General features: G+C 36.9%; 2 long non-coding RNA genes across 2 annotated transcripts in view; one reads left to right on the top strand and one right to left on the bottom strand.

Annotated features, from left to right (window-relative positions):
- The window catches only part of LOC141352998 (uncharacterized), a 67,022-nt gene that overhangs the window by 6,583 nt on the left and 33,780 nt on the right, over positions 1-26,659 (top strand). The window lies entirely within an intron of this gene.
- On the bottom strand, positions 940-2,974 carry LOC129416834 (uncharacterized). The gene is made up of 5 exons (XR_008635575.2): positions 2,485-2,974; positions 2,194-2,367; positions 1,884-2,040; positions 1,678-1,732; positions 940-1,588 (listed from the first exon to the last, which is right to left on the bottom strand). It is a non-coding gene; the product is annotated as an uncharacterized lncRNA (long non-coding RNA).

Genomic DNA, 26,659 nt, shown 5'->3' with positions numbered 1-26,659 from the left:
TTCATCAAAATGTCACAATTTTTGCTGTTTTCTGCGGACCGCATAGCTGCTGAAAAGATAAACCTTTAATGTTGAAAATTGGTGTGTGTGTAAAAAAAGTGTGTCTGAGTGGTAAGGGGGTGGTGGTGATGTCGGGGTGGAGTCGATGTTGAGTGAGGCAGGGGGGCATAATCAACATATCCAAATTCTTCTCTCTTTGAAAGGCACATTCTGCGTTATAAACTAATTCAGTAATAAAAACGATGAGAGGCCAGAACCGAAACAAAATCAATCTTCATTTTGTTTCTCGCTCATGTTGTTTATGCAAATACACTGCTATAAGTATGAACAGTATAGCAGAAGTACACTCTTAAAACAAATGTGTTAAAAACAACACAACATGTGTTATTTTTTACACATGTTCTGAGTGTGCGCAGGGACAACACATGTTGAGTTAAATTTAACACAGAATATGTGTTATAAAATGCAACACAAAAAATGTGTTGCTTCAGTAAACACATTAATGTGTAACTTTCTATTAATTTAACACAACTGTGTGTTACCCAGTAATTGTTTAGTTTTAATATAAAAGAGAAAAAAAAACATACGATTTGTAAACTTTAAATAATGAAATCAAGCAGACAACTATTAAATATTGTTCACAACATTTATTTGTATAATAATAAATATTTGACAATTAATGCTAGCATGAAAATATGCTAGTACTTTATGCTGCAAGATGTATGCTAATTTAAATAAATTTAAGTGCAAGTATAATCACTTCAAACATACATTACATTCATACATAAAAAAAACACCATTTATAAAATAATTCATTGAATTTAAAAGCACATGTGCTAAACATGTTGAAACAATGTCTGAAATCGTTTTCAACATACAAGTTATCAAAAATTCTTACCTTGTCCTGAAACATTAACACGTTATTTTACATTAAGAAAAATACTTCAAATGAACTTGACAAGTGTATTCAAAGAAATTTCCATCACAAAATATTTAGGGGCGGTTTCCCGGACAGGGATTATCTTAATCCAGGACTAGGCCTTAGATTAATTAGGAAATATATCTGGTTTTAACAAACATGCCTTACTAAAAACATTACCTGTGTGCATTTTGAGGCAAAACAAAGGGCACTGATGTATTTTAAGATATGTCAGTGCAAGTTGTTTTCAGTTTGGACAGCTCTTAAAAATGTTTTAGTCTAGGACTAGTCTAATCCCTGTCCGGGAAACCGCCACACAGTGCATGCATTGGTTAAAACAGACTGCAATTTTCGGTCCATTTTGAAACTCCATTGGCTTGGATCGTTTGCAAGAGGACTGGGACAAGGGTAGATCATATTCATACAAAAAAAAAACCTGAAGACAGTTGGCAGGGATACTTAAGGTTACTTAGCTAGTAAATTTGAAAAGTCTTTCTACCGCACAGGTCAGATTGTAAACATCAAGTGGAAAGGCAAGAGAATCATTCATTGCGACAATTACATAGTGGCCTCTATGTCCTGAAGAACCGCTGGAAACCAACTGTGGCTGAGCTGATTTTAGACACCTTTTCATCATTTAGTAAGCAAAGAGGTCACGCTGGTACCAGCCTACAGAAATGAAACAATATACATCATTAGAAAATGTTGTTGCATGAAAATTACTTATTTTATATAAAGTTTTTAGTCACAAAGCTTACCGCCACCAAGTCCCACAGGTCTGAGACTTCACACAGAATTCACACAGCAGAAGATCTGGGTGTGGTAAACATGCAGGTCACATGCAAAATATAAATTATGAGAAAAAATTCTTTAAAAAGGATTACTTTTATATCTTACATTAAATGTTACATTTTAAATGTCATTTTCCAAATAAAAAATTTGGAACAGAGACAGGAAATCATACCATTATGTTGACTGTCAGCTTTCTTCAATGAATGTCTGATGTCCATTTTCTTCTCTAAAGATGCTATTTCCCTGAGTTTCTCAATAATTGTCATCTCCCATTTCCTGATAAACATGTCTTCTTTCCTATCGGTAAGTCTGGAAAACTTGATGTCCACCTTCAGTAAATTTAATAAGAAATATTAATATTGAAATGATGAAACACTTTGTTTAAAGTTATCTGCAGTTAAGTATATTACAAAGACTGGCATGTCCAGACATTGGGGATATTCCTTAAAGATTTCACCAACAGTTGGTGATTTTGTCATTACCTGTATCCATCTCCGTTGCTGACTGAAGGTTTTGTCAATGGCATTCTTTATTGATGATGTCCTCTCACGTCAACTCCATTGAAGCTTCCGTCTGATGTTCTGTAGTCTCATTTTTATAAATCCACTGTGTGATGGCCCATCAAAAAAAAAAAGAAAAAATAAAGAAAAATGCTCCTATCATGATCAATGCAAAAATAGCACTAAGTTAGAGTCAAGTACAGTTTTTATACACATTGTCAAGTAAGTAATTTCATACACATTAATGAAGTATGTAAAACAAAGCTTTCTTACAGTACATGTCCCTCATTTTGATAAAAATGAGACCATAATCCAACAACACAATCTCCTTTGCGAGTGCCAGCTTTTCTTTTTCAGATGGATAGCTGAAAAAGATTACAAACAAACATTGACACAAGAATTGTGATTTACATCTAGTAGCACAAGACTACACCCATTTTATTCACTACCTAGCACTTCAGCCTTACTGCAAGCAGTGAAAGGTTCGTAAAGTTTGACTCCTTACATTTAGACCACTACGTTATGTTGAACGCGAGGGCGCGACACGAAAATAAAAAACATTATTATAAAATGTGGTGGTGCATCCAGTATGTTACAGCATCACCGAATAATAATGAGTTTTACCGTCTTTTGTCTCGTCATGCCGCTCACAGGTGTACAGTAGGTACAGTGACGTGCATACAGATCCACCATGTGCTTAACCAAACGCGACGAGGCGTCGCGATAATCGAAAGGCATAATTTATAATATCCCGTCCTATTAACGTCAGGACATAAACTGAAAAGAAACCCGTTACCGCGTGTCACGTCTATTTTATGACACGGTGTTAAAGATTTACGTTAAAGTGCTGCAAGTGTCACACATACTAACCCGTAGTCCAATGTGCCTTTCATTAAACAATGACTGTTAACATGAATCTCCAAACGTAACTTTGCAAAACGAGCGAGCATTTAACGTTACCACAATAAAGTTTAAATGAACAGTCTCCTGCACAATTAATGCTAAAGTTTATTACACTAAATGAAAAATAGATATCATATTATAACGGTAATTTTTAATTTAAATTCTTACCTGATGCAGACAGGAGCATTCTTGACCTCTCGACTGGAAATGCGGTTGAAAAAAGAACGTCACAGCGCAGGCGCAACACAATATGCGTTCTTGTCAGTTTTTTTTCTCCTCAATAAAACAAATACTAAATAGACTGCCAAGGCTCAATAATAATGTTCACGAATTTCATAATAATAAAATAATAATAACACACGCAAAAAAATATACAACAATGCGTGGTTGTCTGTCCAAGTGAAACGTCATCAGCTGACTCGTGTGAACTTACAACAGCCACCAATGGAAGAGAACGCCTGCATAATGTTTGAAATATTACTCTTATTGTGTCACAAAATGTATATTCAAAAGCTATTTAGGCGAGAATGTATGTATAAAAAGATCAAATGTGCGGTCGGTTTATAAAGATAGCGTTTATTAAAAAATCTGCTCCGACTCTTTCGGAGTTCTGATCCAGACAACCACCGGATACTCAGCGCTAATGTACCACGCCCAACGCAGCTTGATCTCGGCAAGTCCTTATGAAAATCCCCGCTGGCTGTTATGTGGTAGTAGTGGTTAACAGTAGATATATTTTGGTTAACAGTAGATATATTTTATTTTGTTACTTCGTTTAAATATAAATCATCATTAAATTACTGGTAAACATGTTTTACACATTCATTGTGTAAGCAGTTAAGCATAATATTTACACATTATGTGTCAGTTCTAACACAAAAATGTGTTGAAATCCTTTTACACATATTTTGTGTAAAATTTTAACACATCAATTTTAAGAGTGTAGTGAAAATGGCAAGGCATTACAGCACACATAAGGCTCCTGAAATAATCATGCACTTCAAGAGCGAGGATGGCTCCTCATCTTCCTCCGAGGATTCTGAGGTCGACACGGAGGCCTCAGAGGTAGAAGTAGACCAGCTGGAGTCTAATTCATTAGAGAGATCTTCAGAAGACTTGTCAGAAGGTGAGAGCGGAGAGGAGATGGATGAAGTGGCGGCAGGATGGACGTCAAAAATTGAAAAATCTTCTGGTCTCCCACAAACATGGAGACGCTCCGCTACTTTCCAGCAGCCAGAGATTTGATCCCAGGGCTCACACACTATGCCACTGCCCGAATCAGCCCTGACTTCAAGCTTTTCATTGATGCTGATGCATGAAATCCTGCAGCATATAGGGGCCATGACAAACCTAAATGGGAGACAGTCACAGACTGGAGAGATCTTGAGACAGAGAAACTGCAGGCTTATGTGGGGCTGCTCATTCTGACAGGTGTTTACAGATAAAAAATTAATTAGCTCTCAGTCTCTGGAGTGAGAAATCAGGACAGGTCACTATTTGGGCTACGATGTCCCACAAAAGGTTTTACGACATCAGTTGAACACTGTGGTTCGATTAACGTTAACATATTGGCATTTAAAGGGTTAAAATTTCCACAAATTTAATTAATATTTGACATGTATGTTTCAGGAAGAAGTAGTGTTAAAAGATTTAATAGTTTAAAGTGGAAAAAAATATTGAAGTATGATATTTTTAGAGCAGGTTTTGGGAAGGTGTCATTTTGGTGTCATTTTGGCCTTAGGATCACAAGTGTGAGTTTTGTATAAAATCTGACCCTGTTCAAAAAATAACAATGCATCAAAATCAATGTTGCTACCAATCGTTGACCCATCCCAGGGTATAATAATAATTATAATCAAATGGTAGTTCAAATGTTTTTTTGTGGGAAAATTTTTAGTTTTTTGTTTTTTCTGTTAAAAAAACATGGACTAATGTAAACAAACAGGCATATAAAGGGTTAAAATTTCCACAAATTATATTCATATTTGATATGTATGTTTCAGGCAGAAGTAGTTCTAAAAGACTGCATCATTTAAAATGAAAAAAAATATTGACGTATGATATTTTTAGAGCAGTTTTTGGGAAGGTGTCATTTTGTGGCCTTAGGAACACTAAAGGAAGTTTTTTATAAAATCTGACCCTGTTCAAAAAATAACAATGCATGAAAATCAATGTTGCTACCAATCTTTGACCCATCTCAGGGTATAATAATAATAATAATCACATGGTGGTTCAAATGTGTTTTTTGGAAAATATTTAGTTTTTTTGTTTTTTCTGTTAAAAAAACATGGGCTAATGTAAACAAACAGGCATATAAAGGGTTAAAATTTTCACAAATTATATTCATATTTGATATGTATGTTTCAGGCAGAAGTAGTTCTAAAAGACTGCATCGTTTAAAATGAAAAAAAATATTGACGTATGATATTTTTAGAGCAGTTTTGGGAAGGTGTCATTTTGTGGCCTTAGGAACACTTAAGGAAGTTTTTTATAAAATCTGACCCTGTTCAAAAAATAACAATGCATGAAAATCAATGTTGCTACCAATCTTTGACCCATCTCAGGGTATAATAATAATAATAATCACATGGTGGTTCAAATGTGTTTTTTGGAAAATATTTAGTTTTTTTATGTTAAAAAAACATGGGCTAATGTAAACAAACAGGCATATAAAGGGTTAAAATTTTCACAAATTATATTCATATTTGATATGTATGTTTCAGGCAGAAGTAGTTCTAAAAGACTGCATCGTTTAAAATGAAAAAAAATATTGACGTATGATATTTTTAGAGCAGTTTTGGGAAGGTGTCATTTTGTGGCCTTAGGAACACTTAAGGAAGTTTTTTATAAAATCTGACTCTGTTCAAAAAATAACAATGCATGAAAATCAATGTTGCTACCAATCTTTGAATCATCTCGGGGTATAATAAAAATAATAATAACATGGTGGTTCAAATGTGTTTTTTGGAAAATATTTAGTTTTTTTGTTTTTTCTGTTAAAAAAACATGGGCTAATGTAAACAAACAGGCATATAAAGGGTTAAAATTTTCACAAATTATATTAATATTTGATATGTATGTTTCAGGCAGAAGTAGTTCTAAAAGATAGCATCATTTAAAATGAAAGAAAATATTGACGTATGATATTTTTAGAGCAGTTTTGGGAAGGTGTCATTTTGTGGCCTTAGGAACACTTAAGGAAGTTTTTTAAAGGAACTCTTGAGGGTTAAAATAATAAATTTCATAACATGTGTATAAAGACAAACACGCCGCGTTGCATGATTTTATAAATACCGAGGTCCATATAAGTATTTTCTAGGGCATGCACCCCAGGAAAAAAACTTCTTATTTCCCTGCTCTACATATATGAATTTTAATAAATCAGAAAACCAAAGAATCAAATACCTATAGATTTCAAACCATATTAGTATGCAGAAAACTTTTGTTGGTCATTAGGAATACATTGTAATAATTATTTTACCATCCTGGGCACACTGCTGCACACTTTCTCTTCTTTTGTTATTTAATTAACTTTAATGACTTTAACAGGTAGGCCTTAGGACTAAATGCAATAAAATGTTCAAGCCAAAATATGAACATTTAAACTCCGTGCACGCGCACTACGGGTGGATGAAGCGTTGTACCGCGCACGTGATGCATCGTTTTCAAGTTCAAGCTTAGCAGCACAACACAGTGAATCTAATTATTATACAGTAAAAAAACATATCTTCAAGAATTAAAGGGTGGCGTTGAATTTTGTTAATAAACACGCTGAATAACGGAAAGTGAATTACTGAAGGGAGTAAGAGCAGCGCATTAAATCTGGACACCCATATGTGCTCAACTGCAGTAATGTTTCTTGTCCTGTCACCTTGACAGTCACTGCGGTTTCACATTTCTCGTCATTAAACTGCTGTATATAATAGTCAGCGTTTGATTACTTAGGCTACATCTTTCTTGCACTACCACTAACTGCGCATCTGACCTGTGTTGCACCTCTGTCTGACTGGTTTGATTTTATTGGTCATCTCGGTTTCATTTTGACTTCATCTTAAAACTTAATAGACCATTTAACTGTTTGTACACAATGATGACATGGCACCGTATGCGTGCGCATTTGGGCAACGGAGCTATGGCAAGAATCAGCAGCAACTGACCCATTTCACAAAAAATTCACACGGCCGCGCCGCTCCATTAGCATGCTACACTTGCTACTTTAGCGGGTTGAAATGCATATACATATTAGGCTATATATTTGGTGTGTTTGACTTTCTGCCGAACTGCGCGATCCAATCGGCATATGAAATTACTATAGCGGCGCGAAAGTGACTGGGGAGCAGACTGGTGTAGCGCTACCAAAACCCACAGCCGAGTGACAGCAAAGTACCGCGAGAGCGATTCCAGTTATCACGTGGAGAAATCCGCTTTGAATCGCTCTCGCGGTACTTTGACATCACCAAAAGGTCTGCTTAGAGCAAACTTGTGACTTGCATAACAAAAGGCTTGTTTAAGATGAGCAAATTCTGCGCAGAATCGATCACCGGTGATCCGCGCAAGATGCATGTTGGTTAGAAAAGTGTCCGACTTACGTCCGACTTGCTCTGATGTCACGCTGACGTGTGCAAAATAACTCTCGCGATGGAGAGGCGGGCTCGTCGGATTCTACAGCCGAGCGCAGTTGCTCTCCACCGACTGCGTTGACGAAAAGCACGATGGGAAAAGACTTGCTGACGACACAGCTTAATGCTCATTGGCCAGGTTCTGTCAGCTGATGACTTGTTAATTCTAAAAACTCTAATTCGTGTAGTAGTTTTTATATTAATTCAATTGTTCTTTACTATGATATTTATATTTTTTTATGAATTCCTGTAAACTTCTGTATTGGTGTTGATTTATTTGTACTGTGAGCTGTTTATATTTCACACAACAGAAACGAATTTGTATTACCACTAGATTTATTCATCCCAACATTTACTAAGTAACCTTTTCAAGTAACGAACACTTCACCTTCGTTGATTCTCCTTATAAACATCTTTATGTAAATGAATTTATTGGTATTTAGGTTGCATCTATTTAATCCGCGATAAAATACGCGAACGTGATCTCTGCCTATGCTGACGTTTGTAGTCGACTGGACTGCGAGATTGGTGAAGTGTCTGACTTAAAAGCTCTTTTTTCACTCCTCCCCTCACTGCAGGCGTCTGCTCTCATCTGAATTTCAGGCAAGGCAAGCTGCATCTCAAACAAGCCTAATGACTTTGTCCCACCTCTGCTAAGACGTCACATGCCGATCGGTCTGCGCGGTGCAGGAAGAAGCCACACGAGCGCTGAGCGTTGAGCCAAATTATAAGACGAGCGTAAGAAAACGATCGAGGTCTGGTCAGGGAATTAACCCAACACAAAGTGAAAATGATAGCAATGACTCTAAGATCTATGGACATGCACATCAGTGTTTTATTTGTGTGGAGAAAAGGACAATTTGAAATAGTGTCCAACACAATACTCTACCATTATACTCAAATAAGTAGGGCCTACATGCACTGCTCCCAAACGTGATGTGTTTTGGTGTTGCTTGTAATCTGGAACTTGGTGTATTTCAAATGTGTTTGTTAAGTGTCTCCACATGAAAACGGAATGCCCTCCACCCGCACAGTCCTGCAATGAGAACCAGAAAAACCGGTTTCTAACCATTTTATTTACATGTGAATAGTGAGAGAGCACCCCCTCAGGAGCTGTAGGACGGTTTTTTATAAGCGTAAACTAGGACTAAGCCTTAGTTTAAATAGAATATAAAATTAGTTTTAACAAACATGCCTTACTAAAAACATTATTTGTCTGCATTTTGAGGCAAAACAAAGGGCATGGCCGTCCGGACCTCGGTAATTTTCTGACGCTTGTCTTATTTGACTCAATGCTCAGCGCTCGTTTGACGATCTTGCGGCGCCACGCAGACCGATCGGACGGCATGTGACATCTTACAGTAGCACCGCGAGACAGTAGGCCTACAGCATGCTTTTGAATAGATCTCACGGTAGTGTGATGTCACAGACCAACGGGTTTGCGCTGCGCCCCATTAGGTAAAATAAAGTGAAAATTATTCCTAGATGACCAATAAAATCATACCAGGCAGACATCAAAGGAGGACGGATACCTCAGTTAGTGGAAGTACCAGAAAGATAGGTTAAATTGGGCCGGAGCACAGCTCCGCCTCCTCGGGTCCACAACACACCTTGCCGGAGCTCCGGTCCGTCTCCTTCAGCAACAGGGTTTGGTAAAATATAAAGTGTATAAAGTGTTCAGTATACAAAAAAATGCCAACAAATTATTTCTAAAAGTAGCAATATTTTAAAGAGATAAATGTGGTATAAAGAAAGACATGAGAAAAGTAGAGGTATGCAAAAGAGCACAGTTCAGATATTGTTAATTCAAGCGGTTTTATACACCTTTCAGCTTTGTTTGAATTGACAAGCATTTTATTAGGCACTGTCAAAACATTTTATGATTGATTTACTGATTTATTACAGAAACTTGTTGTCAGAAGCAAAGCTATTGTACTAAGCATCTTTATATGTATGTTTTAAATTTAAAAGTGTTGTAAAAATATATGAGTATTCTCTTATATTAAGAATAACAATATGATACATTTATATTGCGCTAAAATTATTTTGCCATATAAATTATTCTCAACCACCACCAATAAAGTTTTAACATTATTCTTTAGGAAAAAAACGGCGTTTAAACCCGTGGAGCGAACAAGAAAACATATGTTTATATGCTCATTCGGCATATCATATGATATTTTTTATTTAGTTTTACAGTTTTAAAAGTGGCAAAAAAAGTTCTTAAAATCTAACTGGTCTCTGTAAATATAACTGCAGATGACAGCAGATTAGATTCAGTTCACTTACTAAGAAATAGGAGAAGCGATGATTTGTGATTGATTGGGGCTAATAGAATGACTGCCACACTCAAAATACACCAAACCAAATGAGCACTTTATATTACACTAAAGCAACACACAATGTGCAAGTCATGACCATGGCCGGGTTTCCCAAAAGCATCGTAAGGCTAAGTAGATCGTAAAAACGATCGTACGAATCATCTTAGAATTACGGGCTGTTTCCCAAAAGCTTCGTAACGTAAGTTGCACTTGAAAATCATCGTAGATCTACGAATGCTCTGGAGTAATCGTTCATTCATAAGTGCTTTTGGGAAACCGGGCCCAGGCCTTGACGCTTTGTGTGTTCGACTTTAAATGGTGGGGCGCTGACTGGTCGGCGTTTGACATCAGAGTACCGCGAGAGCAAAGGTAAAGTCGGACCATTTTGTAACATTTCGACTTGCTCTTGCGGTACTTTGATGTCTTCGGTGCCGAACTGTCTGCGCAGCGCCACAAAGAAACGCCCTTTGACTCTTTACAGCAGAGTACCAGCAACATGAGAAGTGGTGGCACGCAAAAGGAAGTGAAGGTACGCAGTACGCTAAAATATAAAGTGTCTGTACTGCGAGCACTGGTCTAGTTATTTACATTGTGTGTTGCTCTTTCACCATTGTGCACCCGCGCACTCGCTCTGTAGTTTGTAGCTCGCGCTCCGGCTTCTGTAGCCGTTTCTTAATACAAAGTACAGGAGAGTGGAGCAAAATAAGCCTTTATCTAGGCAACCATACAGATTTGTAGCCGTGTGACCACAAATACAGGTAGCAACCATAATTTATATTTGGCTATGTTAAGGGGAAGGACAAATTAAAGAGTTATGATTAAAGTGATTTTTTTTTACAAAAAAATCCTATCCTATCAAAGTAAAATTTATACATACCAGGTGGTTATGTCAAAGTAGATTTATTCAGGTCTAAATATACCATAAATATTGGTGATAGGCGAATGATTTAGCTAAAGATTAGCCTGAATTACTAAGCTAGGCAGTTTTCCCAAAATGGTGGCTGTGGGGCAAAGTGAACCACCATGAGGCACTGTCTGAAACCACTGAATATGTTTCATTAAAAAAAATATCTGTGTAGTTTCGCACAACTGATTTGTTCATTTTTAAACATTTTAGAAAACATATCATGCCAAGACATTACAATATTACTACATTTTTATTTTATGCATTTGGCGTTTTGGTCCATACTGAAAAACAAACTTACCACTAAGAAACGTCCATTGACAATCTCCAAACAATAAGTTGTTCCTCAAAATCTGTATTTTCATCTGATACAGACTCAAACATGAGTGGATGACATCAGAGTACCGCGAGAGCGATTGAAACCAACCTCCTCCGCCTTATTTCTCGCGGTACTCTGATGTCATCTGCTTGTCTGCTCTTGCGGCGCTGCGTAAAGTTGACCACACCTAAAAACCGTTCTGCTAAACTCGACAGGAATTCTCTGTGTATACCAGCACCTCCTTTATTAATTGTATAGCAGGAAAACTTATTTTTTACTTCTCAGCGTGAAAAATAGCTTGGTTTGGCGTGTGAACTGATTATGTCAAATTAAGTTACCCGATATCCACTTAATTTTAGTTATAGAAATTCATTTAAAATAACTTACAGCGTAGTAGGCCTAGATTTGCGTTTAAACAAAGCAACTGCAAGGTTTTCTTTTGATTCGCTCGCTGAGAGGAGATTAGAATTGGGGGTTGGCAAAGAATTGGCAGACCTGGGGGTGGGTGGTTTTTAATTTCTTGACTTTCTGTGTCAGTGGTAGCTGCTACTAGACGCATTACATTTTGGAATGAACTTCCTTCATGTCGTTTTATTTATACACTGTAAAAAATATTTTCTGAATTTGTAAGTAAAGTTAGCATTAAATATGTATTACAATTTTAAATGAATTTTTGCTTTTATTATAATTATAACTTAAATAACTGTAAAAATATTATGTGTAATTTTTAATGTGTAATATTAAAAATAATATTACACATTTTTTTATCAAAAAGACAAATAACTTGATTCTCATTAATAATAGGCATGGAAAACAAACTTCTAATTTTCAAACCCTCATACAGCTTGTGCCTATCTGCGTTGAACTTGAGAGCGCTGTAAGCGTTTATTGTGTCTTTCAGCACATTACATATATGACCCATTCTGTCTAAATGAGTGGGATGTTTTCAAATACCCTATTAATTAAACATCTAATACGTTTTCTGAGAATGAAATGATTAATACTAAGATGCATGTCATGTCTGACATCTTGGTTTCGGTTTAAAAACATGCAGGAATTTGAAAATAAAATCCGGAACTTGCTTGATGTTTAAAAAGTTATTAAGAGAGATAAAGTTCGGGACTGATTTATGTTAAAAAGTTATTAAGATCAACAAGACTCGTACTGACTGACAGATCCGAAACCAACGCACAGACACGCAAGTACCTGCAGACAGAATAGTAAAAAAATCTGTTTTGGCAAGAATTTACGAAAGCATATTAAGCATTACAAAAAACTTGTTAAGCTCATTATTAAATATGTCCATAGCCTACAGCGTTTGCGCGAACAGAACGAATTGTTTAAAAAAAACTCTCATTAATCTTCATCTAAATTAATAAATAATCAGATATTCGTTTATAATTTTAAATAACAGTATTCTCTATTATTTAAAGTCAGTTTTAGTTCAAAACAAGCAAAAATATTTTAAACAAGGTAATTAGAAAGTTGTAATTCAAATGTTTCAGCTGTTATTTACTAACTTTTTTATGTTAATTGCAATTCATGTCATAATAATCTTCAGTATACATTTTGCTTTTAAAATGTTACATTTTCATATTTTTATCTATTTACTTGTTTATTTTATATTCACCTAGATTGACAATGAAGCTGGCTTTAACTTGAAGTAATTTAAAGATCATCTGTGACCGAAGTCACGGAGACACGGAGTTATTAACGAATATTTTATTATCAGAGTGCAGCATTTTATCAAGGTTTTCTGGTCTTGTGTAATTAAATAAAACAAAAAAACTAAAATGGTAATTTTTTACAGTTGGATTAAAAGAAGCTTGATATTAGGAGCGTTTTAAAACTAATTCCAAAACATCTCGAGTTTCTAAATAAGGGACGCGCAGAAAATGTCATTCATTCATGTAATTTTATAGATTACACTCATTCACTTAACACACATATTAGGCGTGCTTTAAGGGCTTTATAATTTAGCTGTAAACACTTGATTATGTCTGGCCGAATATTTTTTCTGCTATTCGGATGAATTCGTTATTCGTTTTAAAGCCATTATCCGTGCCCTTGCGAATAACGTATTCGGCTTCGGGCACATCCCTAATATATATATTTATTTATTTATGTTTGACGAATGCTTATCAGTACATACTTTTTGGTTTCTTCAACTTTAAAGATGAATATTCTCCTTTAGAGATGGGCAATTTTTTGCAATCACGAAAAAACAAAGAACGGCACACTGCTACTATAGCTCTCAATATTTATTATTTAAAAGACAACGCTTCGACCAAAACGTTGTCTTTTAAATAATAAACATTGAGAGCCACAGCAGCAGTGCGCCGTTCCTTGTTTCTTCGTGATTTAGTGTTTTTGTGATCGAGCACCTGTCTCATAATATTTTTGGATGTGCACACTTCTTATTCAATTTTTTGCAATAGCACATTATATTCAAAATTTTGAGCTCATAAAAAAGATTTTCGCTTATTTAAATGACATGTTCATGTTTTTATGCACGTTTAGATTTGGTGCAATTTCCCAAAGGCTTATAATTAGGAAATACACACAACACGCTTAACTTATATTTTCTTATATTTCTACTTATATTCCTACTGTTCAGTAATGCAGAAAAGCGCAACACAACCATGTTAAAGCTATTAAACGTTCAGATGCAAAAATGAACTAAATGTAAAATTAGATAAATTAGTTAATGATATTGCGTAAATGCGCTCGGTCTCTTCAAAGGTCTTCGCGAGTTATTTTGTTATAAGACTCAGTTATCATACATCACGTCTCTTCTACTGTAAGTACACGGAAAAAAATAAGACAAATGATGCGCGTTTGAGTCGAAATTTTATGAAGAATATGTCACTGTTTATGTAACTGGCAAAGAAAACTTCGCCAACGAAAGGTTTGCCAAAAAAGCCTGCATTTGTATGGCATCAAAGAGTATCTCCTAAACACAGAAAATCCGTCTCATGTTACTTCAATATCATAGAGTATACGCTCAGCATGAAGTTAAGCACACAAATTGTCGTCAGTATGGCCTACATGAAACACGACTGCCATCTACAGGTTTTTGTATTTCCTGCATCCCCCACCGAACCCCCCTTCTGCGGGATCTCGCAGAATTTCGGAAGTCCTCGCGGCATTCTGCTCTCAGAGACGCGCATTTTTAAGGGCCACATCTGTATGCGACCTGCGGAGGCTGCAGCCTTCCGATTGAGAAACGGCCAAAGGTAACCGGCGGGCCGGATAAAGATGATTGGCGGGCCGCACTTTGTCCGCGGGCCGCCAGTTGACTAGCCCTGGTCTAGGGTTCAATTCCGCTTTAAGTAACATTTCTGAAAATCATGCATTCCAATTACTGACTAATAACCTTTTCATTGCCATTAAAGTGAAATTACTGAACCTAAACATTAGAGTCTGATGAAAATGCTCATTTCCAAAACAATATGTCCAATACTCTTAGAGGGTTTTGCATCTGAGCTCTTCATATGTCTTCTTAAGCGTAATCATACATTTGTGAGAGAAAACAATTGATGTTTGAACAAAAACTTAAGAGTTATTAATGAATTTGGAGACATAAAAGGAATAGTTTCCAAAAAATATGTTGGTAAAACAAAGTTATATAACAACAAAATACATACATCAACGTTTTTCCTATTTAAGACGAGTAGTTATACGAGCAAGTTTGGTGGTACAAAATAAAACGTAGTGCTTTTCTAAGCGGATTTAAAAGAGGAACTATATTTTATGGCGTAATAGCACTTTTGGGAGTACTTCGACTTGGCTGAAAAGTCCGCTCCCCTTCTCACTCTCATAATGGGAGAGGGAGGGTGTAACTGCGCCGAGTCGAAGTACTCCCATAAGTGCTATTACGCCATAAAATATAGTTCCTCTTTAAAATCCGCTTAGAAAAGCGCTACGTTTTATTTTATACCACCAAACTTGCTCGCACAACCACTCGTCTCAAACAGGAAAAACGCCGACGCGCTCGGCCACTTCCAACCCCACCTCTAAATGGCACCACCGAATGAATGGGGCCAAGCTAAACGCCATCGAAGCGTCGCAGCGCGCCCCAGCACCCACGCGCACGCACACAGATGACAGAGGGATGCACCAACAACTCCCAGCCAAGGCAACAACATATTTCAACATTGAAAATGAGTAGACTATTCCTTTAAAGCTTTGTGTCCTGTTTAAGGTTTGACAGCTCCAGTCCCCAGAATTCACTTTAATAAGAAAAATGAGGTTGTCACACAATGTGTGACAGCGTTTGTGTGTGAAAGTGAGACAGATAAGACCAAGAATAGAAAGTATCAGGGTCATACCAAGGAAATTCTGGAGCACAGACACATTCAAAAAACAGTTAACGCCCTACTGCACATTTTGTATTCTCTGCTCAAGGCTCTCGAGATCTGTGTGTGACCCTGTAGCCCTTTCTCCTGTCTAAGCCGAGTAAAGGTCAGCGTATCTGCTCCTGAAAGAAAGAAATATACAAATAAATGATGCTTCAAACATAGATAGACACGCAATAAATAAACCATTAAGTGTAAATCCAGTGACCGCTGTGAGAATGTTATAAAAAATAGCCACGTCCTATCAATCTTAATGAAACATGTCAGCGTGTGAGTAACAAGGGCCTGAAACGTCTCCTGAGGAAGTTCAAGTGATGCACTGATCTTGAATCTGTTCTCGGTATATTAAACAACACGGGAAAAACGGTTCTGAAGCAGTGTCCCACAATACATTGTGCTTGACGTGACCTTCCAGTGTGATAAATGAGGTAATATCAGCTGGTTTTTAAAGACCCACTAAAGTGCCTTGAAATGCAAAGCTTTGTTTGATGCATTGACGTTTTTTCACTGAAAGTTAGACATATTGAGTGGGCCCGTGCTCTTTTAAAATAGCCAAAGTTACCGCACAGCCTGGAATCTGATGCGAAGCTGAAGTGCAGAATGATGTCATTAAAATCATTAATCAGTATTGACGGAAGTGAGGGACTGTACGTTTTAAATAAATAACTCCTAAATGTGAATCTTTGGTGCCCCCAGAGTACATATGTGAAGTAGCTCAAAATACCATATAGACAATTTATTATAGCATGTCAAAATTGCCACTTTGTAGGTGTGAGCAAAAATGTGCCGTTTCTGGTCCTTTAAAGGTGACATAGAATGATTGAACGGAGTATTTATCCTTTTTCTGTGATGTGACATGTAGACAAAACTTTTTTTGTTTGGGTCTGTAATGCCTTAGAAGCTTCCTAAAAACCTCTCTCATATAGCTCTATTAGGGTGGGGGATTTTAAACAAGTGGTTTTGCACCTATTTGGCTCCCCCTACTGGCTTAACTTGCAATCTCATTACTGATTGGCTGACTTTGCTGACACTCAAAAAATGTAGCCAATTATTTTAAAGTGGAGGGGCAGTTAGATGCCTGTGATGTCATAAGCATCAGTTTTTCAGATTGGGCTGTTTTCTGGCTGACATTTCTAAAAGAGGAATTTCTATGAGACTGAGATGTTTAGCATGTTTAGCACTTTTTGTATGTTTTTGAATGTGTGTAGATTACCATTATTCAACAAAGACAAGGTAAAAATGTTTTTTCATTCTCTGTCCCCTTTAAAATGCAAATGAGTTGATCTCTGCACTAAATGGCAGTGCCGTGGTTGGATAGTGCAGATTATGAGACGGAATTATCCCCTTCTGACATCAAAAGGGGAGCCAAATTTCAAAGACCTTTTTTTAACATGCTTGCAAAGAATGGTTTACCAAAACTAAGTTATTGGGTTGATCTTTTTCACATTTTCTAGGTTGATAGAAGCACTGGGGACCCAATTATAGCACTTAAACATGGAAAAAGTCAGATTTTCATCTCCTAAATTGAGCAAGTTATGGTCATTTAAAAGTACTTGCATCATTAAAACACAATGCTATGAGTGAGTGAGCTCCCTGTGGTAAGATGGCCGCCAGGTGATGCCGTAACACATCTAGACTTTATTATACATATCTATGCGGTCATAGCCAAGTTTTATTGTGAATAAAGCACAGCTATTGACCAATCAGAATCAAGGATTGGAACTAACCGTTTTATAAACAGTGTTATTGTGCAATATTCAGTAATTATTACATGGCTTTCTTGAATATGTGATTTTGATCAATGCAGATTTGGGAGTCATATACGAGGGCCATTATACATAACAACAAGTGTTGCCCATGCTAATTTGGAAAACCTTTCTGTGCTCATGTTCTGTTTCTCATGTCAGCCAGAAATTTTCCAGGATGTTTATGAACAGCTTTTATTTCTAGGTTGCTGTGTAATAATAAGCTCTTATTATGTATACTCAGATGTTCATTATCGCAAAATAAATCCCTTCAGGGTTGCATAAGAACATTTTCTTTTGGGCTGGGGTCCTGATCGCCTTGTTGGGCTTCACTTTGCGATAATGACTAACCAAATGTGCATAGCTTTTGTGTGCACAATTGCTAGTTTGTCTTTTGGGTCATAATTAGAGAAGAGCAGACCTCAGCTAGTGGAGTATGATGCACAACTGTACAGAAAACGATGTATTTCACACTGCCCTGGTGTGATAATGTTATGTTTGCGTACTACGGAGATATGTTACTGTAGTTTGATATCTTCTGTTATAATAGTGTTTGTATGTGTGTGCTCATCTGATGACTTAATAAATGTGATTTGCTGTGGGAGTCTGGGGTCTCTCCAGTAATGAGACTCAGTCTTGCACGCTCATGCACTCATCTCTCCTATCTTCCCCTCAGCCCCTCCAGCTCTCTCTCTCTCTCTCTCTCTCTCTCTCTCTCTCTCTCTCTCAGTTTACCTCTATATCCTCCCCTATCCATCTGTCTTTCAACATTTCGTCTTCATTACAGGTGACAAAAATGCCTTATTTAACCTTCTATATCTATCTGATTTGTAAGATATTGTGGTGTGACATCAAGGATGATCCACATAACATTGGGTTGAAAATGTAGTGTATTTGTAAACGTATATATTATTTATACAATATTTGAATAATTTTCTCATTCATGTTGTTCACCATAGAAGCACAGATGCACTAAACACACTATACAGTAATCACACCTCCAATGCTGCCCCACCATATAATCTATAATGTTTATATCATGCCTTTATAACTTGATAAATTCCTGATACTTTTGCACATTACCATACAGTATCTACCTCATAAATACCTCATCTTTGTATAGTTCACCTACCTGTAGAGGTATACTCATTTATGTACCTTGTATCTAGTGAATATATTTGTGAACTATTTGCATTTCTGGCTTTAGACAAAAGGATACTTGCATTGCAGGAGAACCCGAGCCATATCCAGGGACCAGAATATAATAGAGACCTGGGGATGTTGCTAAGTAACCACCTAGCAACTCAGAACACCCTAGAATCCCCATAGCAACATGCATCCACAGAACACCTTAGCAACCGTATGGCAATGTCCTAGCAACCATTTATTAAACCCTAGCACTGTGGAGGCAATACATTTTATTAAAATATTTTTTTCTTTTTTACAAACAAACCTATTACTGCAAGTAATGTAGTTCAGTAATGTACTAATCTCAAATAAATTCAACATTCCATCACATTTTTTGTCCTGTAGGTTCATTTTAATGGTAACACCGTCTTGAATAACATGCATATGTGACATTGTAAGAGTCAATTATTTGAAATTGCGATTTATATATCTGAGCACTGAATAAATAAGCTTTCCATTTGTTAGCATACATTTGGCCGAGATTACTATTTTTAAAGTTGTCCAATTGAATGCCTTAGCAACACATGATACATTTTTGATATATTTATGGTAAGAAATTTTATTTTGACCCATACAATTTATTGTTGGCTGTTGCTACAAATATACAAACTGGTTTTGTGGTCCATGGTCACATATTGTATTGTGGAACATGAGAAAACCCAGAAAACATTACAACCCCTGTCGTTAAAAGTCATTGTATTCACTCTGTCAAACTCCCTCAACCATCAATTACTTCTCAAACAAGAATAAAAAAGTTGAAAGGACCCATTTTGTAAAATGGACACCATATCATTCATTATGTCAAATAGACATGGTTCTGTAAGCATACTGAAGCCTTCGGTGACTAAGCTGTCTGCTAGGCCTAATGGTTATTCGATATCAAATTCATTAAAAGAAATGTTTGCCATATGTGAGAATAAAGGAAATATTCTTTGGTCACAGTTAATCATTGAGTGAAGTCTGGCTTTTTTGCAGATTTGAAGTGATCATTAAAAACAGGCTGAGGAAGCAGCGTGGTAATAAAAGCAGTCAGCAGAGTAATCGCTTTACAGAAGATGTGAGGCGAGTCCATAGGTCTACATGTCTTTAGCCGAATACCCGCAGAAAAATGAGGTGTGTGTATAAATCTGTATCTATAAGATCATATTCAAAGTCCCTGTAAAGTGAGACATTAAATGTGTTCTGAGTTGGTCACACCACAAAAAAATTATTAACCACCCAACAAAATTTAAATGATGAAAAAAAAACGGCAAGTAAATAAAATAAGTTAAAATTGTGGAAAAAATTTTTGAGCTGAAACCAAGCGACTTTTCTCAATATGGATTTCTCGTGGAGGAAAACAAAAGGCTGCTTCCTTTGGAGGTCGCATTTGTAGACTGCATACATAATGACTATTAACAGTAATAAAGTTTACTATTATATTTAGTTAATCATAAATTGTTGTAATATGCTTATGACTTGCAAATGTAATGTTCAGTTAACTGAAATAAACCAGGCTTGATGACGTATGCAGCCTGCACATGCGACCTCCGGAGGATGCGGCTTTCTGTTTGAGAAACGACCACTGTCCTAATATCAGCATAAAGTTTCTGTCTAAACATTTTCCAGTGCAATGTGCATGCATTATGTTTAGTCTTTTACTGCGTTTCCAAAATTGTTCATCTTGTGCTGCGTTCACACCAGCCGCGGTAGAGGCGGCAAAAACGCGCTATTCGCAAGAAGTTGGATGCTTGAATATTTTGAGTTTACTCGCTTCATTCGCGGGTGACTTTCTAGTCATTCGAGAAATTCATGTGATGGGAGGGCTTCTGCGACTCCGCTCGCTTCCTGTAATCACGTCACTACTAGAGCAAGATCCTGATTGGTTAATGCGGCATGATTTTCCGCCAAAGTTCAGATTTTTCAGCTTGTGCGTTTCAATTCGCGTCATTCACACAAACTAGACACGCGAATGAGGTCGATTCACGTCTACCACGGCGTGATTGATTCGTTTAGCGCGGCGTGGTAGACGCGAATTCACCTCATTCGCACATCTAGTTCGTGTGAATGACGAACGTTGACTTACCATTAAAATCACTCGCGCTTGGCGCCTCTACAGCGGCTGGTATGATCGCAGCATAACTGTGGGTTCACACCAGATGCTTTGAGGTGTCAAATTCACGTCTACCGTGCATAGTTGGAAGCTTGAACATTTGGAATGTACTCGCTTCATTCGCAGGTCAAAGCCACGCGTGAAATTCTAGTCTTCGAGACGTGGAAATTCGCATCATGGGCTTCTGTGACTCCGCTAGCTTTCTGTATTAACACGTCACCACTAGACCAATCTCCTGATTGGTTAACGCAGCACGTTTTTCCGCCAAAGTTAAAAATTTTTGTGCGTTTCTCGCATTGACTTAACATTGAAATCACTTGCGCTTGACCCCTCTACCGCGGCTGGTGTGAGCGCAGCATAAAACGCGTTTTGTTTGTCTGTTGATCAGTGTCAGATGTGAAGCGTCTTAGCAGATTAACCCTCACTTTACATGACTTTATCTCTGCATGTTCTTGCTCAAGAATAACAGTGGCTGTATCATTTCTATTGTAAAGAATTGGACAAATATTAAAGATTTAAAGTTGTTTGGCTAAAAGTAAGCATCTAAAGTGAAAGTAACATAAGGGGGTTTGTTAGCGCACCCTGCAGGCATTTGTTATAATACTGTAGTACTGTAATGCAGGTTTTCACATAGGCTACATATTACTGTAATATGTTTAATTGCTTTGATGCTTTATTTGAACCAATTATTGTTGCATCGTCATTATTATGTAAATTTTAATGTTACTTCTCACTTGGGTGTATTTTTGGGTGTATTACCAAAAAATATCATATTACTTTATTATCAATTAGCAAAATAATTGTTAGGGACAGTCCTAGATTAGTTACAACATTTTAAAATAATGTAATTTCAGTTTACCATTCATTTATTTTATCATTGAGGATTTCTTAAAAAATGTACAAATCTCGTCTCGTTCTCGTGAACCCAATCTTGTGTCTCGTCTCGTGGATTAAGTGTCTCGTCACACCCCTAATAGTTTACACTCTTTGTGGCGTGTTTTTCTTTCTTGTAAAGCTACTTTGAGGCACTGAGACATTGAAAAAAAGTGCTATACAAATAAATGGGACTCAGCTTGACTTAGTAACACCTATATCTTCTACAGTACATGGAAAAAGACGCTCTCAATAAAAGCTACATTTTTACAACCACAGCTCACTAATTCTATACAACTTTGCACTCTTTGTCCAGAGACAGCATTGACATTTATATGATCTCTTGCTTTCTCATCTTTAATGTGCATGTCTTTATGAGATGTTATGCCACTGTTTGCCGCTAACCATCTCTTCCTAGCCTTCTACTGTATATTCTCTCTCCCTTTCTTTTGGGCCAAACCCCGACCTTTCAGCATTCCCCGAAGGACAGCCGAACCATTACAGTAATTAACTAAGGAGGGAGAAAGAGATTGAAGCGAGGGGGGTCTTTTCTGCAAAGACAGCAACTCTTGCATGTGGCTAGCCATAGAGATGCGTGCAGTTAATGCCTGACTCGCTTCCATTACCAATGAGTACAAGGGGGCAGGACCAATATTAATTTAACAAAGAGCCGAGAAACAGTTTCACACATCTGACAGTCAGCTGCTTATGTTCTAGACGATAAAGAGGTCTGCAAGAGATGGAGAGTGAAAAAATAGAAAGTAAATGTATGGCGTAGTCAAGCGTACTTTTGGCATCTTAAAGAGCCAATTCAAGTGTTAGGCAGATGCTGTACAGTCCAAGTATCCCTTACATCTTGCAAAATTGGGAACTGGGCCATGCATAGTGCATTTAACACAAACACAGTTGTCTTTGTGTCATCATTTTTATAATTTACACATAGTTAATTATAAGCTAAATAATTGTGCTTATCCAAATAAAAAACGCGAATCATTCTTTCATCTTTTATACTCATGCTGTGTTTTCAATATCCAGGAATGAGACTCTGGTAGCCAGTGATGTACACAGAAGCTTTGATGATTGCATTGACTGACAGAATGAGTTAATAGCAGCAATCTTCTGTAACATCCGCTTCCATCTGCTCTGTTTGGAATATCATTGCAGACAACACGCACTGAGTCAGCGGCCCTCTGATAACATTAGTGCTTAGCTTTAGGGCCGGGCTGGGACGCCCCCCTTTTTCAGAGACACAGAAATGTCAAAGGAGTTTATCCATCCACACATAACAGTTGTCCAGCCATCTTCTCGTCTCGTATATCCGTCCATTAAGACTTCTCTTTGGCTGCGCATTCATCCATCCTTCTCCTGTAACTGTGTGCTTTTCTACGACAGTCTAGTTTGTCGCATATAGTTTAGGTTCAGGAACATGTTGTGTTGTTTTGCCGAATGGCCTTGGCACTGCTGACTCAAAAAATATGACAGAGACAGGTGATGGCTACATCTGCTCGCTCACCCAAATCATATAATTTTCTTCATATTAAGTGTACTTTATTCTAGGGCTGGGTATTGTTAGGAATTTCACAATTCGATTCGATTTCGATTCTTGAGGCTTCGATTCGATTCAATTCAATATTGATTTACTTCCTTCGATATCGATTCAATAATAAGTAAATACGCATGCAATTAAGTACCTGAGTATATTTTTAAATAATGTGTGTAGTATTACTAATGTTCAGAGGTGGAAAAATTACTAAAATATTTTACTTAAGTAAAAGTAAAGTTACTGGTCTAAAAATCTACTCAAGTAAAAAGTAAATCATTTTAACTTTACTCAGAGTAAAAGTTACTTTTTTTTCACACCGGGGAGAGGTGGAGGATTTTAGTATAGTTCAAAAACGACAAGGGAATATAAATCTCAAACTAGTTATTTTTAAGTGTAAGAACATCTTTACAATTAAAGTGCAATAACAAAAAGTTAATAAAATAAAAAGCTTTTTTAAACTAAGAAACATTTATGGAATTATTTAATGATTTTACATGTGAGTTATGCACTTTTGAAGGTGGTCAGCAGCTTTTAAATACAATCACTATAGTAAGGTTGTAATTGATGTATTTCTGGTAACATACATAATTTTATTAAAATATATATCTAGATTAAATGAGTATATAATGAGATGAGTGCCTTGTCATACTTTTGACACGTTTATTGTCTTCCCTGACCTGGGGACCTGATGTCAGACCTTTATTCTCTCTCTCTCTGCAATGTCTAATGACCTGCGCATTCACAAGGACGCAAAGCTGCTAGACTGCGGAGGATATTGCACATTGTATTAAAAACGCGTCGTGCAAATGAGCGGTAAAACCCGGTCTGCAATTTCGTACTCGAGAGCATGAATCCTACCTCTCATAGGAATGAAACACTCTCTTCGCGTCAGTGGAAAGTGGTCGCTTAAATATGACCAGGGGTTTCTTTCATAAGATTTGAACTGAGGCGGGTCTGCATTAGCACGCGCCTGTCTCGTCCGTCTCCATGGTTCTTTTTGCGCATTCCCCCGCCCATCAATCATCCGTTGCGCGTCTTTATCACCTTGCTTTTTTTTTTTAAATTACTCGGTAACGGATATGATTTAAAATGTAGCGAAGTACATACTTCAAATAAAACATACCAAAGTAAAAGTACACATTTTAAAAACTACTCAAAAAAGTAAAAGTACACAAAAAAACTACTCATTTACAGTAACGTGAGTAAATGTAATTCGTTACTTTCCACCTCTGTTAATGTTTGATGGTACAGGCTTGAAAGAAGTGCGGCTGTTTGCCATCTTTGATCTTTCTGTTTTGATATAGCGTGTCTTGTACAACGCTGAACGCTCTCACTAGAGTGTTGCCCACAGCGCCGCCACTGGCCGGGGGGGCTGAATCGATTCATAGGATTTGATGAATCGATATTGAATTGAGAAACAAATAATTGCAATGCATTGATTAATCGATATTTTTACCCAGCCCTACTTTATTCGTATGATGAAAGCGTACATGTGCATTGCCAAAGCATTTGCAGTATAGCTGCCTGCAATAAAATAGTACCAAATAGTACGAAAAGCATGCATACTGTAACTTAGAAAAATAAATATACTTTATGTATAAGAATAATTGACGATGGGCTGTTGAATTATTCAAAAATAATGGCATGTTTTTTAACCATAAACCATATACCAAATACACAAAATAACATTGTTTTAGCAATGAAATAGGGGCTCTTTAAGATCACAAAGTAATAGGTTAGATCCAATGAAAGCTATATTCAGTGCTTATTTGAAATATCTGTTGATTAGATTAGATTCGCTTTTATTTTCATTGTGCAGAGTACAGAGCCCATAAAATGTACAAGAAAGTGCAAATCATAATCATCATAGCATAACTATTACCAGTTGTTCTTCCATTTTAGGAATGCTTCTGCAAATAAAGAGAGAAATGGCATGGCCAACAAATATATTCACACAAATTAAAATGCAGAAGCCCATTTGCAGGCCATGTTTAGCAGCGTTTCTTCAGGAACTACAGACTCATACACGCTACACAACTATTTGCTGAAATAATATCTAAACTAAATACCTAAGGGAGTACTAGAGTGCTTGTGAGTATAAAATATAATAAAAAGTGAGGTTTTGGCCCTTTACAGCTTTGGGTTTCTGCTGATGCAAAAAAGTATTGTAAATCTTTTGTTTTTGTATGGTTAGACACCTACATTTTATCATTTAAGACTACTATTAAATGACATAGTTTGCATTGTACGTTTATTTATTTACCTCTTAGTACTAGGGCTGTGACGATACATCGCGTTCCCCATTAAAAAGACCTGCCTGAAATTGATTCTGAATCGCAAGGATTCATGCACAGCTTGTAGTGTAGTGTACTACGGCTTTGTGATCAGTAGGAAGTCATTATCAATCTAAAATCACTATGAGTTTGAGTTGTTTATAATGTGAATTTAAAAAAAGCAACAATCGTCTCAAACAATCATTCAAAATATTCTTTATCATCATGAAAATACCTGAAACAATCTGAAGGAGAGCGATTTAAATATTCCTTTAGACATTTCATGGAATAGCGTTTGTAATGCTACTTCTTCTGGGGCACAAATGGCGTTTCTACACGAGAGCGCCCTCTGGCTTTTGGATTTGGCGGCATTTCACCATAATTCATTCAAATTCATTCATTGAGAAAACGTGCATTGCCACGATTAATCGTCACAGCCCTACTTTGTACAGTAAATAATATTTACTTATCTACACTGTCACTGTAAAGATTTTAGCAGCATCTAGTGGTGAGAATGCATCTAACGGTCTTGGGCCATTTCTCAATATGTGTTCCTGTCTGTACTTGTGTTCTTGTGGACTTGTAAAACGTCATCAGTTGCCAAGTCAGTCTGTTTGCATTTTTATTATGTTGAGAGTTGTTTATCCTATCGACTTCACGCATGGCGGGTGTGTTGCTCCGGATCCATTGGCAGTGTTCAATGTTAAGAGCAATAATTTTAATAAGATAGCCTAACATTTTTTCTAACAAACAAATCACTCATATCATATGAGATATAAGCAGCACAGTAATTACTTACACCGTAAAGGGTAACAGCTAGGCTATTTAAAGGGGTGGTTCAATGGTATTTCAAGCATTTTGACTTATTAACACAGTTATAGAGTTGTTTCCTCATGCTAAACGTAGTCAAAAAAGCAGTTGGACGTGTTACAGAGTATATTTGTGCCGAATGCACTTCGCCAGGGTTCGTACAAATTTCGGAAAGCTTTTATCGATAACAGGTCCAACTGACGTTTAGGGGGTTTCCTATACGTATCACTTCTTTATATGAGCGCTTCCCCCGGAAAACCCCGCCTACCCGTCAATCAGCGGGAGACACTAGAACTTACAAACATTCACATCACGCAACAACTTTGTTTAATTTCAAAACTCAACAATGGCATGAATGAAGAAGTGTGTTTTTGGATGTAATGAGAAGAAAGCCAGCCTTATGAAAACAATGGATATAGTTTTTTATCCGGGTAGCAGCAGAGTTTCGCGTGTGTGTTTGATGCGCTGGATTTTCCCAACCGGGTCACGAGTTGCATGCG

The sequence above is a fragment of the Misgurnus anguillicaudatus genome, chromosome 21, assembly GCF_027580225.2.
Source record: "Misgurnus anguillicaudatus chromosome 21, ASM2758022v2, whole genome shotgun sequence".
NCBI classification, from domain to species: Eukaryota; Metazoa; Chordata; class Actinopteri; order Cypriniformes; family Cobitidae; genus Misgurnus; species Misgurnus anguillicaudatus.
Note: the sequence above shows the minus strand (reverse complement) of the source record. Positions and strands in the feature narration are given on the sequence as shown.